The sequence below is a fragment of the Phascolarctos cinereus genome, unplaced genomic scaffold (genome assembly GCF_003287225.1).
Source record: "Phascolarctos cinereus isolate Bilbo 61053 unplaced genomic scaffold, phaCin_HiC Scaffold_9;HRSCAF=440, whole genome shotgun sequence".
Classification (NCBI taxonomy): Eukaryota; Metazoa; Chordata; class Mammalia; order Diprotodontia; family Phascolarctidae; genus Phascolarctos; species Phascolarctos cinereus.
The window spans coordinates 29,833,198-29,843,649 of NW_027556402.1; the positions used below are offsets into that span (position 1 = coordinate 29,833,198).

The 10,452-nt window shown below is 36.9% G+C and overlaps 1 pseudogene; it reads left to right on the top strand.

The window, feature by feature from the left end:
* Positions 1–4,454: 4,454 nt before the first annotated feature.
* On the top strand, positions 4,455–5,356 carry LOC110209645 (stAR-related lipid transfer protein 7, mitochondrial pseudogene; annotated as a pseudogene).
* The last annotated feature ends 5,096 nt before the right edge of the window (positions 5,357–10,452 follow it).

A 10,452-nucleotide genomic window follows, 5' to 3' on the forward strand; every position in this document is an offset into this window, starting at 1 on the left:
AGAGGCAGGCCAGGCCATAGGGTCATCTTCTCATTGGACTGAAGCAGTAGTGGGATTTGGCAGCCCCCTGGTACCACACTGCTTCTGGCTTAAGGAAAGGTGACCTAAAATTGCCTGCTTCACCTAATCCTGGCCTCCTTACTGCAGAAGTTGGAGTCCCACCCTGTGGTCTAAAGACAAAAACACATAAAAAACTTTTGGGAAGGTGATTCCGCTCTTCATTGGTCCATGGAATGGGAGCACATTTACGGACAACAAGAAATCCAGTAGACTCAGGAGACGTTACATCCAAATAGCATCTCCAAGAGAAACAAGGCTGGCAAATGCAGGCTGGTTTATGGAAGTCGGAGCTGGATACACATTTTTCTGGAGTGGCTGCAGTGATAAGGAGCGCTCTCTAACTAGTGTAGGTTTTGCAATCAAATCTAATCTAGTCAACAAGTCTGTGACCTTCAAGAAAGTCTGGTCTGTTATCATTGTGACAACTAACTAGCCACGCAAGTGGATACCACCAAGGAGCTTTCCATAATGACAAGATGGAAGGGGAGGTTGTTGCTAGCTCTGCATTCCAAATTTCCAGCCAATCATATTGTGCCCCACATCTATGATGCCACCTTCTAGTTTTTGGATACTCTTCCTCTTGTCCATAAAAATAATCTGTCTGCCCTCATTCGGGATCTTTTGGCTTGCTGAGGAGCTAAAGACCCCTTTTATTGGTAATTGCTAGCATTACCAATAAATTGAATGTGTTCAGAGCTTTGTGCCTCAGTTTACCTTAATTTTAGTCATGAGAGGAGAAAGGACTGTTTTGCTGCAGTGAGGGCCCACGTTCTCCCCTTACCTTCAGATCTGCATCACCAATTGCCTATGTGACATTCCAAATTGGATGTCTCAAAGACATATTAAATTCAAGATGTTTAAAACTAAACTCCTTATTTTCCCCTTAAACCCTCCTCAGTTCCAAATTTCCCTACTTCTGGTGAAGGCACCATCACCCTATCAGTGTTTCAGTTCATAATCTCAAGATTAGTTTTAACTCTTCACTCTCCCTCACCCCACATATCCAATCAATTGTCAATTCTTATTATTTCTACTTTGACAACATTTCTCCTATCAGACCTCTTCTCTTCACTTATTCAGCCACCACCCTCATCGTCTCATGTCTAGATTATTGTAACAGCGCCCTAACTGGTCTCTTTTACTCATCTGTCACCACTCTGACACACCCTACACATCATGGCCAAAATGATTTTTATTAAGTGAAGATCTGACTCCTCTACTCAGCCAAACTGCAGTGACTTCCTATTACCTTTTGGACAAAATACAAACTGTTTTACTTTTAAAGTATTACACAATCTGGCCTCAAATTCTTTCTAGCTTTGTTGGGTATTTCCTTCATGCACTCTTGATCCAGCCAAATTGCCCTTCTCTTTGCTCCTCACAAGGAATACTTCATCTCTTGTTTCCATACCTTTCTAGTGGCCATCCCCGTGACTCAAATATACTCTACTTCTACTTCATAGAGACCCTCTCTTCCTTTTAAGCAGCAGTACAGGTATCATCTTCTACATAAAACCTTTCTTGATCCCATCAATTTTTAGTGTTCTATCTTCCAAAATAGCTTGCATTTAACTACTTTTTATATATTAGTATTTGTTCATTTTTATGTTTGTGTTATATATGCTTCCCTATATATTTGTTATCTCTTCCACCAGAAGGTAAACTCCCTATGAGTATGCATTATTTCATTCTTTGTACTTGTATCCCAATTGCCTAGCCCAATGCCTGGGAAATAGTTGGTGCTTAATATATAACTGATGATTAATTGATTAATTTATAAGTATCTCAACACAGTTAAACTTATAAACAATGAAGGACATTTGAAGAAATGACTCAGATCTAAATGGATACTAAATAATGTAGATCTAAAGTATGAGGAAGTAAAGGATCAAATCATAGAAATAATAAATATTACAGCAAACAAAATGATGTTTATAATATTTATACAGGGAAATATCAGAAAATAAAACAAAATACAAATAGCATGAAGTACTGTCAAAACAGTCTGTATGGAAAAATTTATATCTCTAAAAACATGAAAAAATAGAAAAACCAAAAATGCGTAAATCAAGCACACAATAACAACCAAAAAAACCTATAAAACCTACAAATTTAGAACAAAAAGGCATTGTAAAGTTCAGAGTTAAAAAAGAAAATTGAAATAAAATGAAATGAAATATATGAATGAAAAAGTCCTTATGAGACCTTTGCAGTAGCTAGTGCATTATTTTACTGCTGCAACCTAGTCTTTGTGGTTAAAGATGCTAGTGACATTTATGCCTACAGAAATGAAGCTAAGTGACAGAGCAAGACTTTTATCCCTTATTGTGTAGTGAAACTGTATGTGCAACCCCCATTTGGGGGAATTCCTTTCACAAGTATTAAAAGCATAGTTTCTTATAATTCTTTTAAAATGACCTTTTAAACATTCATTATTTTTCTTTAAACTACAGGCACCTATAGTCACCTTTTTCTTAGAATTCCTACATCTAATTATGGCTCAGCTCAAATGCTATCTCCTATATAAGATCTTTTCTTATTCTCTCAGACATTAGTCATTCTTCTCTCCAATCCATCTACTGCAAATTTGCTTTGAATATGTTTTGTACTTAATTGCTTACGTACATTTTTTCTCTTCCGTTAGAATGCATGTTCCTTCAGGGCAGGAACTATTTTCATTTTTGTCTTTGTATCTCCAAAATATTATAGTGCCTAGAACACAGCAGGCACTTAAGAAATGCTTATTAAACTGATAAGACTTGGCAACTGATTGGGTAAGGGGGAGCAAGAAGGGAGAAGGAATAGCTGAGAATGTTTCCAAGGTTGTGAATCTGGGTAAATAGGATAGTGGTGCCTTCAATAGGAACAGAAAAATTAGAAAGAGGGGTATACATGAACTAATATAAAATGGGTTCCATTTTGGACATGTTGAGTTTGAGATTACTGAGATATCCAGGTGGAGATATCCAGCTGGGAGTTGGTGATATAGGATTAGAACTAAGGAGAGGATGATGACGATGATGATGATAGAAACAATAATCTTCTCCCTCATAATCCTCTATCCATGCAATAAAGGTAAGGTAGAGCAATATCACAATGTTCACTCAGGAAAGTCAGTGAAGGTGATGTACAGTAGATATTCTGTGTGCCCTGAGACCAGGGCTAAGAAGGTTGGGGAAGAGCTTCAAACATTTGCCAATTACCTTCTGACAATGCCATTGGTTGGATTAGCACCCCAATCTGTGTGCTTTAACTGTTTCTATGAAACAGAAAAGAAAAAAAATAATAGGATTGTAGGTTAGCACTGTTTAGAACAATTCTGATGATCTTCACATGGAAGATAGAGGAGTAAAGAAAATTCATTGATATTCTGGCATCATTATGAATCTGAAGTGTCTCAACCCCTAGATTAGGGCAGCTTCTGGGGACCGAAGTCATGCTTATATTTCAGGCCTGTTTCATGAAGCCTCTCTGTCACTGACCAGTGAGGGTTTTCTCACTCTCTCATTTGGGGCCTGCTTTCCTCCTTTCTTCCCCCACCCCATTTCCCCAAAGGACCTCTACCCAGGAGATCAGTATATATTCTGCTGGGAAGTTCAAATGACAGCTCTTCCATAGCAAAGAACTGGACAAATATGTAGACAACTTAACCAGTGAAATAGTCTGGAAGGTTACCTGTTTTCTCCTGGCACCTTCACCTTTCTCCTCTGTAATTATTTGTGTTACCTTTTTGGTTAAATTTTATAGAGAAGGTATATGTTTTTTCCACTATAAGCTAAACTTCCATTCAGTGTCTTTGTAAATCAAATGCTGAAACTGAGGAGGGATCCTGGGAACTTTTCTGGAGAGCTTGTTTTAGAAAGAGGCTCCTGAGGAGTCTGTTTTTTAAGTGACATGTTTTTGTGACAATCCTTTCTGTGGGAGGGAGTTGAGAGGGACAGACAAGTTAGATCTACTTAGTAGGAATGTTCTTCTCACCACAGAGGAATTCTTCCTCCCATGTTTATACTTACTGTATAAGTTCTACACAGTTTGCCAACCTTGAAGATGGGAGTCTGGGCTTAGGGAATTAGGTGAGCTCCCTGAAGGACAGGGTATAGCAATTTCTGAGTTGGTTCCAGGAGACTGAAAGAGACTCTAGGTAGAATAAGAGCCTGCTCTTGCTTTTAGTAATCAGTATAGATATGTTACCAGGTTGAGGGTTTGCCATGCCCAACTGGTCAGCCATCTCTACAGCAATATCTACTTGGAAAGCATACATTGGAACCTTTTCAGTAGACTTTGGCACAAGTTTCATAGCCAACATGAGAATAACTGCTGGCCACTCTAATGGAATCTTTGTGTGAGAAGAGGAGAGCAGAAAAGAAGAAGAGTTAAAGAGGTCTATCAATGAGATGAAAAAGATGGAGGAAATGTCTAGTACATTCCAAAGCAGTGGAATAGAGTGCCACCCCCTGAACTGAAATTCTAAGCCAAAGAAACAAGTGACACAGCCACCAAAGAGTTGCCATTGGACATGGTGATAGATAAGAAACACTTCAAACTTTGGAAGCCTCTTATCAGTGGTACTCATCTATAATAACACACAATTTTGGGGGAAGCTAGATGGTGCAGTGGATAGAGCACCAGCCCTGGAGTCTGGAGGACCCGAGTTCAAATCTGGTCTCAGATACACAACACTTACTAGCTGTGTGACCTTGGGCAAGTCACTTAACCCCATTGCCTAGGCAAAAAAAAGATACAGAATTTTTGTACTGCATACCATTGTGACAGATAAGAGACAATTCTCCAATATTTCACTGGATTCAGAGTTTAGGAAGAAGTGGAATGCTTTAGTAATAAAATTGGAAGTGAACAAGAGGGATGTAAGGTTCTGAGGTTCTTCACTTCATTTTCCTTATCCAACCTACTAACAGTATTATGTGTGTAATACAGTATAGATTAGAAAAACAGTATGATGGTAGTGGTGTCATATGAAGTAGAATATCCCAGTGTATCATAATCTCCTAAATTGGTTTGTGTTTGAGCATATGAATACCAGATGTTTATCAGTCCCCACAAATTATTTGATGAGAATGACTTCAACTATTTGTTGACATAGTAATAATCCTCAGACTGTGTTTCCTTATAACTTTGTCAGCTGGATGGTGTCTAGTGGCATGGCAGATTTCTTAGAGAAACTGCATATGGCCACCTTGAAAGTCAAGAAATGGAGATCAAAGTTCAGGGCTACATCTGGGGCAGAACTTTTAATGTTGGCAATAAGACTAAGGTAGCTGCTCAGATGACAGGTTAAAAGAGTGAAGGCAGATATGATTCTGCTCACATTGAGTATACTTTTTTTTTTTGGTTGGGAAATGGGGTTAAATGACTTGCTTGAGGTCACACAGCTAGTAAGTGTTATGTGTCTGAGGCCGCATTTGAATTCAGGTCCTCCTGAATCCAGGGCAGGTGTTCTATCCACTGCGCCACCTAGCTGCCCCACACATTGAGTATACTTAAAGGAAATTATATTGGGAGAAGTTGTTTCATACCTGCTTTGGACCTTAAATTTAAAATAGGCTTGATTTACCCAAAAAGGTAAGATGGTTTGATAACTGGAGACTATTTCACCTGGCCCTGACTTTATTCAGTGCTTTTGCTGTCCTTTATCAGAGTATTTGAGAAGATCACATCTCTTCCAGGAACTGGTTTTGTTCATGACCAATAATTTTAAATTTGGTGTCTTATGGAGATGCTCTTTGACAGATTTCTTAGACCTCTGTAAGAATGAAAATATTTCCTCTTGTCCCCTTTTAGCATTTTCTTCATACCTGAATTTTACTTTGAATAATCAACTCTGCAGTGACTTTTGGCTATCACTAATTTCCTGAAGACTCTACCTAACATGACTGGGTGTTTCATCAATTTGAGGGGGAAGGGGTATTTTGAAATTGCTTGGCAGTAGGTCTTAGTATGTGTTGACTATAAATGAAACAATCCTGTATGGCCGAAGTGTCTCCTCTTAATCTTCTTCTACTAACTTGAAATCTTGCAAATCTTGCAAAAAAAAAAATTCCCATTCCCCAGCCGGAAAGTATCACTCTGCCCTTTGAGATTACACTTTATATCCACTCTAAACCTTTCCATCCCCTTTTAGTTTAGACTGTATTTCTTTTAATTTCATTGTTTCCTTCCTGTCCTCGCCTACAGAGGGCCACAAGTAAAGGAAGCCAGTTTAGACAACAATTTATTAGCAGGATTCAGGCAGGATCAGGCAAAGTGATGGTAAAAACAACTTAAAATAATTTAAATACTTAAAACACCAAATTACTGATTTTTTGTTAATTTTTGATCAATCAAGTGGAATAGAGAATCATATAGCTACTGTTAGCTTTGAGGATTCTTCCTTGACCTTGCTACAAAAGATTCCTCCCTAACCTTATCAGACCTCATAGTCTGAATTAAATCAGTCTTATTTCTGGAGATCTGTAGGGTTTGTATAGACCCTATTTCCATGTTGAAGTACAAATACCACCTAAAATGAGCACATGGTTTGGATATAAAGGGTGATACAAGCAAATCAGAGGAGAATGGAAGAAATTAACTGTCAAATTTATAGATGGGGAAACTTTGAACTAATCCAGCCATTCTGAAAAGCAATTGGGAATCATGCCTAAAAATCTATTAAACTGTATATACCTTTGTATATACATAACTGGTAGTAATTAGGTGTCTATACCCAAAAAGGGGAAAAGGACTCTCATATACAACAATATTTATAGGAGGTCTTTTAATAGTAGCAAAAATTGAATTAAGAAATAAGAATTTAGATGCTATGCCATTTAGTGCACACATGTTTAGAGTTGCTATTAATTCATTGTATCATACTTTTTAATAAAACATCGTTTCCCTGTTTAATCTCTTTAATTAGGTTTATTCGTGCATTTTGCTTTGTCTTGGATCATGATTTCTACCCCTGCATTTTTTCTACTTCAGCTAAAGTCTAATAGATCCTGCTCTATCTCCTTGTTTTAACTCTGCATGTATCTTTTCATTTCAAGTATGTTTCTTATAAATAACATATTGTTGTATTCTGGTTTCTAATCCATTCTATGTTCTGTTTTATGAGTGAATTCATCCCATTCACATCTATTTATGATTACTCCATCCTATGTTCTTATATTTTGTCTTCTCTTTTTTACCTTGTGTCTTAAGATAGCCTTTGTACCTGACTACCACTTCCCTTAATGTACCTTCCCTCTTGTTCCTCCCTCCTTTCCTCCCAGCTCTCCCTCCTTTTCCCCTGTTGGGCAAGAGGTATTTCTGAACTTGTTTATGTATTCTGCCCTCCTTTAACCAGTTCAGATAAGAGTGAGGTTTAAGTGCTACTCTCTTCCCTCCACTGGCCCTTTCATTGTACAAATTCCTCCTTGTACAGTACATATGAAGTAATTTCCCCAATTTTTCCTGCATTTGTCTTTCCCATCCTTCCACTTTTCTTTTGTAATCATTCAAACATGATAGAACCATACCTAGGTCTTCTAAGTAAAATTTAGATTGAGAAACGCAAAATCCTGTGAAGAGTTCAGAAGATTTAAACCTTGAAAATTTAAGAATCTATAATCTAATTGGGAAGAGTGATTAAATGAACAGCAAAATAAAACATTCAGGTTTGAAGTATTTCGAACTTGAAAGGATATTAATGATCTAACCCCTTCATTCTACAGATTAGGAAGTGAATACCGGCAAAATGAAGCAACTTCTCTATGTTTATATGGACAATTATTCCAGCAGTTAAGTCTAGTGCTTCTGATTCCAAAACAAATGTCCTATCATACCATAATTCTGCCCCACAAAATAGCAACATATGAATGAGTAAAAAATGAGTGAGTATAAATATAGAAGACATTTCCTGTAATTGTCCACTATAACATATTAATGGATAAATATCTGAGAAGACCTTTCTCCATAAACATTAGACTAAATACTATTAAAACTTTTAAAATGAGAATTGTATTCCCTGTGGTAATGTGCAATATGATTAGGTTCCCTTCTATGCCTGTTTTTCTCTAAGAATATTAAAAGTATTTATTAACCTCCCATAAAGGGTTTCTGGTAGTTCTATATACAGGTAAAAAGGCAATCACAACTCAACATGGTTTCAGTTTTTACTTTTCTTTTCCTTATGGCTACTAAACCAATAGCAACACTATTTAAAAATTCCAAAAAAAAATCCTCTATTCCTGGATTCTATGCATTACAAATAATCTTTAAATCAGCTCTCTGAAGTAAACACATCAGTTTTGAATCAGAGAACCTGAGTTCAAAATCTATCTCTGTCTTTATTTGTGTGACCATGGACATGCAACTGTATAATGAGGGCTTCAATGAGATAACTTTTAAGATAACTTCCTTCTAAAGCTAAATCTATGAGATCATGTTTGAATAAAACTATTTTTACAAATAATTAAAAGGAAGTACAGTGAAATTAAATAAACTAAGGTTATTTGAAAGCATGTTATGTAGCTGAAACTTACGTGCTAAGCACCTGATGTAATAAATGATGTACTGTCAATAATCTTTACAACTGCAAAAGCCATCAACAAGAACCACCACTCTACTACCAATCAATCTTACATCTCTTTTGGGTTTATTTATCAGGGAAAATAGCATGCTAAGGATGAGACCACACCTTTGTTCAATAGATTACAATGTGGCTCAGGACCACACCTTAGAATAAATATTATAATTGTCATTATTTTAAAAAACAAATACCATAAAAAGCAACACACTTACAAAGGTAGCTTTATATTCAACCCAAAAAGGTAACTATGGGAAAACTATATCATTTTGATAGAATACAACTATTATTTGAAGTGTGGAGTTCTACAGAGAGGCAGCCTGGTGTAGTGGATAGTGCTGGCTTGAAATCAGAATGTTCAATTCTCAACTCTAACACATACCAGATGTGTTACATTTGAGTGAGTCATTTAACCTCTCAGTGCCCCCAGACAAATTTCTAACAATACTTTGTAGAACAATTGGTGATCTAAATTGGTAAAGGGATCCCCTCTCTGGAGAGCTCCTTATGTCAATTAAGTCATCTTGGAATTTTTCATCCAATAAGAATAATCCATAGACATTCCATTATTGACATTTTCAGGATAGAAATAAAGAAATAGTGTGTGTAAAGTGATAAAATGTGTAAAAAGCCACAGAAAAGGTGTGTATAGAATGAGAAATGGGTTGTATGACATACTATTATTCATTGAGACAGGTTTTATGAACACACACACACGTGTGTGTGTGTGTCTGTGTATGTATCTCTGTCCATCCATCCATCCATCGTCTGTCTGTCTGTCTGTCTATCTATCTATCTATCTATCTATCTATCTATCTATCTATCTATCTATCTATCTATCTATCCAAAAGGTCTTCGAGCTTTTAAAGCTTAAAACTGCCTTGAGAGAGAGAGAGAGCATACTAAGGGAGAGACTTTAGCTAGAGAAAACAAGATAACCCAAAACAAAGCTGGGGGACACCATCTTGCCTTAGTGGACAAGAAAAGACTTATGTTCCAAGAATGGAGACTGAGGTCAGATAGGAAAAGAACCAGGAGGGAAGAGTGTTACAGAAGCCAAGGAGGAAACAGTATCCTGGATGGGGGTGCGATTAACAGTATCAAAACCTGAAGCCAGGTTAGAAACGATAAGATCTGAGAAAAGGCCTTAGAAGGATTTAGAAGTTAAAAAGTCATCAGCCATCCTGGAGAGAGCAGTTTCAGTGGCATAGTAAGGTTGGAAAATAGTTTGCAAAAGGTTAAAAAGTAAAGCTTTGTGGAGGCAGGTCTCCTATGAATTATACTCAACAAATTTCATGATCGTGTTAGATGTGATATCAGGGACTTTTAGTAAGGAGTAGCAGCTCAACATTGGTACTGGAATGAAATTGATAAATTCCTTAGTTATGCAATGCCTGAGCATTGACAGTTGTTTTTTTCTATAGTACTAAAATCATGGTCACAAAATGGAATGAAAACATGTCATAGAATAATAGAAGTTTAGAACTGGAGGAGAACTTACGAGTATACCAAGCAAAACTAAACAAGGAAATTAGCCAGAAGTTATAATTTGTCTAAAATACCAGGGGAAAGCAAGGCTGGATTTCACTCTTTCATAAATCTACACTGACATCTCCTGGAGAACCCAGAGCTCTACACTGTATAAAACGATGATCTCATTTGGACCTCATAAGCACCCTCTTAGACAGGTACTATAGTATTACTATCTCTATTTTATAAATGAGAAAGTGTAGGAAACAACTTCAGTGAGGTTAAATGATTTATCCATGATTAAAGAATTAGTAAGTGCTAGAGGCTGAATTTCACTCTAGGTCTTTATTATAAGTTAA